We start from the raw sequence: 5,308 nt of genomic DNA on the forward strand, positions 1-5,308 counted from the left end.
CAAGCAACCCATAATCGAAGCACGTCATCTCTTATGCTGCCTCCAACTGGCAGGTGTAAAAATGAGGGGCTTTTTGTCCTGTGCTCGTTCATCCATCTAGAAAATGTGATGATAAATCCAGAGAAATATTTCAAGATCTGGCTTGAAGATAATATCTACTTATAGCTTTAAAGGGTTTTTTCTAATACATCCCTAAGCATGTTGTATAGATTAGGTGTTCTGAATCATTTGGGGTTTTGTTTCTTTAGGCTTCTAGGAGTCTGACTACATGCAATAGAAGATTGGGAGAGATCCTCATTAAAACCTTCTCAGAACCTAGTGCTCAGTTCAATATTTATTCATTGCCTGTTTGCTACAGACTGCACACTGTCTCATTCCTTCAAAGGGACAGACAGATGAGTAGCTGCTTGTGTCATATGCCAGGCACTATTTTAAATAACTTGCCTTTCCACGGAGGAGGTGAGGTGATGGAAAGATCCAGAAAGCTGCCCTGCTCTACTAGAATAGAGCTTCCTCTGCCTTCCACCTTTGCCCAGCTGTGTGACCCTCACAAGGCCAGGTTTCTGTCTGAGAGCTTGATTCTTCAAACTTTCTCCTTCCTCAGAAATATGCACTTTTCCAATTCCTTTAACCGTTAAGGTCAGATGAGTAGAATCTCAGGAGAGCTGAAGCTAATTTGGAGCCTGAGTCGTTCTCAGTCTGTGTGCTCCACCAGCAAACACTGACTTCACTTGCCAGCAGCATCCAGAGGGTCTCCATGGGGAGCGCAGTGACTGACAGCAGGGGACGTAAGGCTGGTCTCAGGCTAGAGGCCTTGAGAGGGGTTGGATACAGTATATCAAGGCACAATCAGAGTCAGAATCCTGGGTTTGATTTTAGAGGTGGCATCAGTTCAGAGTGAAGGATGGCTGTCCCACGGATCAGAATGACATGTCACATAGATACATTTTCCCCTGGCTCATCAATGTTTTATCATGGCTCTACCTGCACATAAAATTAATTAAAAATATAAATCAAACAATATACAAACTAGCAAAAGCACTCTGCTCAGTCACACTGTTAAATCTCTCATGCTGACACAACCGCTTTCCTTCCTAGCTTTCTTTGGGTCTGAAATATCGGAGCGCTGAGGTGGAAAAACTTCGTTCTTTCTACTGTAAGAGAACTGGAGGGTGGGGGCTAACATTTCTGGAGGGAAAAACATAGCTATACTTCTGACCACAAGCAATGCCTTCTATTGATGGCCGTGTGTTTAGCATCGATTTTTATAAAGTGCTCATGGAATTGCAGTTCCAAATCAGTCTGTCAGGCCTGGGGCATGACGTATTTGGCAGTGTTTGCCTAATATGCCTGAAGCTGGGGGTTTGATCCTCAGGACTGCAGAAACCAACTGGACACCATAGAGCATCATAATCTCATGTAATCTCAGCACGTGGGAGATCAGAAGTCCATGGTGATCCTTGACTACATTTGAGGCCAGCCTTGCTTACGTAAGACCCTGCCTCAAAAACAGAAAGGATGTTCCCATCCTAGAATCTACAGCGGAAGGAAGAACTCCCTCCCTAGGTTAGTTCTCTGACTTTCAGCCACTCTCCATATTATAGTCACACCTGCACACACACACACACACACACACACACACTCACACTCATGCACACACATGCGCGCACATGCACACACACAACACAAGCACACACAGACATACACACACTCAAGTACACATGCACACACACGCACACATACACACACACTCACGCACATACATGCACGCACATGCACACACACAACACATGCATACACGCACACACACACACACACACACAAATAATGTATAGCAAAATCACTCTGCCAATTTTAAAGGAACTAATAAATGCTGTAGTTAAGATAAACAAAGTGAGTCAGACCTGGTGGCACACACCTTTAATCGCAGCACTTGGGAGACAGAGGCAGGCGGATCTCTGTGAGTTCGAGGTCAGCCTGGTCTATAAAGCAAGTTCCAGGACAGCCAGAGCTGTTACAGAGAGAAACCCTGTCTCAAATAAGAAAAAGTAAATAAATAAACCACAAACAAAAGCAAGATGTGCAAACTGAAGTCTTTTCAAGCCTGAAAATAAGTAAAATTGGGACAGTGTTATAAACCTAGCATAAATACCACAGAATAATAAATCGAAGCGATGAGTAAGTACATTAAAAATGTATTACATTACTTACTTACTTACTTACTTATTTATTTATTTATTTATGTTTTGTATGTAGAGGTTAGAGGACAGCTTACAGAAATTGTTCTCTCCTTTCACCACATAGGACTCAAGATGAAATCATATCAGGCTCAGCAGCGGGTGCCTTTATCCACTGAGCCATCTTGACAGCCACGATTGAGGATGTACAAATTGGTAATTCAGAAAGGAAAAATAATCCTTCCATCTGTAACATGCAAAGTTAGAAGCAATCATTTCATAATTAAACATTGTGTAAGGTCATGTCTAGATTTACAAGTTGTGTGAAGGTGAAGAGACACAGCAAAATTGTGCAAACCGGGCAATGCAGGGCAGGGATGCAAAGCAAGGATCTGTATGAGTTCCAGAGAAGAAGATCACCTCATCTATTGCCAGCTCTGGTCTCCAGGTGGTGTTCAAGGGTAAATGCGACGCGCTGGAGTACAGCTGCCTGCCCGAAGTGGTTCAAAATCAAAGTCGTTTAAACAGCGACAACGACAATGACAACAACAATAAACAATGTATTCTTGGCCAGCTGTGATTTTTCAACTGGCAATACTAATAATCACCCCGAAGTCATGCTTGTTTAATATTTGTTAAATCCGGGACGAGTGCTAGGCACCATATGTACATAAATAAAGAAAAAGAGCCTATGCGTTGAGCTTACAAATCAAAGTTAGGCAAAGGAAGTGAAGGGCAAACAAGGGCATGGGAAACAGCGCTGAGGGCCTGCTTAGAAAACGAGGCTGTTTTATTTGTATTGCTATTTTAGTCTTAACTAACAGAAGATCCATTATGTTGCAACACAAAATCTTAGAAGAAGATAGTCGAAGGAGGAAAGAGCTTGGCCTTTCCGGGGATGGAAAGAGGAAATCTTAAACGTCAGTCCATGAAAGGAGGAGAGCAGGAGCAAGTGGCTGAAAGGGACAAGCTGATCCGTGGGCAGATGTCCTAGCTTCACCTCTGTTGCAGTGATAAAAGACCTGACAAAAAGCCGGGCGGTGGTGGCGCACGCCTTTAATCCCAGCACTCGGGAGGCAGAGGTAGGCGGATCTCTGTGAGTTCGAGACCAGCCTGGTCTACAGAGCTAGTTCCAGGACAGGCTCCAAGCCACAGAGAAACCCTGTCTCGAAAAACCAAAAAAAAAAAAAAAAAAAGCATCTTTAAGAGAAGAAGGGTGCACATTCCAGGCTACAGTCTGTCACTGCAGGGGAGTCGGTAGAACCTCGAAGCAGCTAGTCATGTCATAACTAAGAGCAGGGGGAAATGAATTCATCCACACTTGAAGCTCAGTCTTCCTCTACATGTGCACAGGCTGGGTCCCAAACCCAGGAACGGTACCACATGCTTTCAAGTTAATTTCACAACAATTAAGGCAATCAAGACAACCCCCTACAGACCTGCCCACCGGCCAATCTGACCTACAGAGTCCCTCTTTGTGACTCACTTCCCAGGCAATTCTACATTGTGTCCTGTAGACGAGTAAGCAGGAGATAATACCATAACTAAGTCAAGACAACACCGTAGACTGGAGTCAGAAGAATACAGTTGTCCCAGCCCGTCAGAGGCAGACACGATGGGGACTAAGTCTCTTTGAGATTTTTCACATACTGGCCTGGTAATTAACACATAAAATAAATATGGTTAAGAGCTGGTGAGACATTTAAAACAGAGTTCGGTTTCACCTGATGTTTATCTCACCTACAAGGAATGGGTCTGTGTCATCACATCCTTTCTGTAAGAATCCAGAGATAATTAAACCAAATTACAGACCAATAAAAACTCAGAGCGCTCCACACCCAGCCTGGCCGCATGCCCACTGATGGTCCTGTTGGTACAAAGGCCATAGTGGTGAAGTGGCTGTAGTTACAGAGGTTTGTCGCGTTGCTACCGGAGAGCAAATCTGCATTATCAGCGGGGTTAACCCTTCTTTCCATGAGCATAAGCAAACCCATGCTGATAAACTGGAGGCCTCTTGGACTGGGACACCAGACAGGTTTGAGTGAAGAAGCCCATTACTAACTCTGGAACCCTGAGCAAGGAACTAAACTCTCCGAGCCTTAGTCTCCAAACCTGTATCAGTGTGACTGACAGTATCTTTGTGGCTAGATTACTAGGTGATGACTGGAGCCGGGATTAACAACCCTGAGTGTTCTTTCTCATCCCTCCCTTCTCCCCACACAGGAGCTGCCTTAGTCATAGAGAATCAGTGTGGCCCAATTCACCCAGCCCTGAATGTTTCTAGGAAAATTTTTACGCTAAAAATATTATCAGCCTATCTAATTAGCTTTACGGAACATTGAATTTAGTGAACCAAAGCATGCGAGTTCATTTATGGTAAATGACTCAGTCTCAAGTGTAAATAATTCTCTGTCTGGACCCGTAGTTCCAAGCTTGGGTGATTCGTATTTCACAACACTGAGCGCTATCACAGCGGGACAGAGCTGGCCGTCTTCAGCAAGCGGCAGATGTTCCATGAGCCAGATGAAGAGCTCTGGTATCTGAGATCTGAAGGCATCTCTGCCTTTGTTGACAGCACAAAAAAAGTTGTTTGAGTTCATGAAAAAGAACAAAATACTGAGTAAGAACATTAATAAGGCTCATTTCTTCAAAATTAAAGACCTCGCATTACCCTTTTCATGACTTTCTATGCAGCAAAACAGTTTGACCTTGGCAGAAAAGTGGACAAAATAGATAGGCCATAAAAATATGTTCATCTGCTGTCTTCCAACATTGGCCGAATGGACAAAAATTAAGGGAAAGAGGCAAGGCAGCAGATGTATGTTCTCTAGACCTTTAGGAAATAGAAGGCTGTTCCCTTGGCCACAGTTATCCAAACTTATGTATATATGATACCAAAGAAATCATGGCACTAGGTTCTGTTAAAAAAATTACATATTCCCCATTAATGTTACCATGACAAAATGGGAGATCCCATTGTCACTCAACATGCTGTTGGTATGGTTGCCAATAAGCAGATCAAAGGCAAAGTTCTTCCCTGAGAACTAAAGTCGGTCCTGAGCATGTTGAGCCCCCTGAGAAATGAGGTAGCTTCTGAAACAGGTAAAGAAAAACAGGTAGAGTGGTCCAGG

This window comes from Microtus ochrogaster, chromosome 1 (assembly GCF_000317375.1).
Source record: "Microtus ochrogaster isolate Prairie Vole_2 chromosome 1, MicOch1.0, whole genome shotgun sequence".
NCBI lineage: Eukaryota > Metazoa > Chordata > Mammalia > Rodentia > Cricetidae > Microtus > Microtus ochrogaster.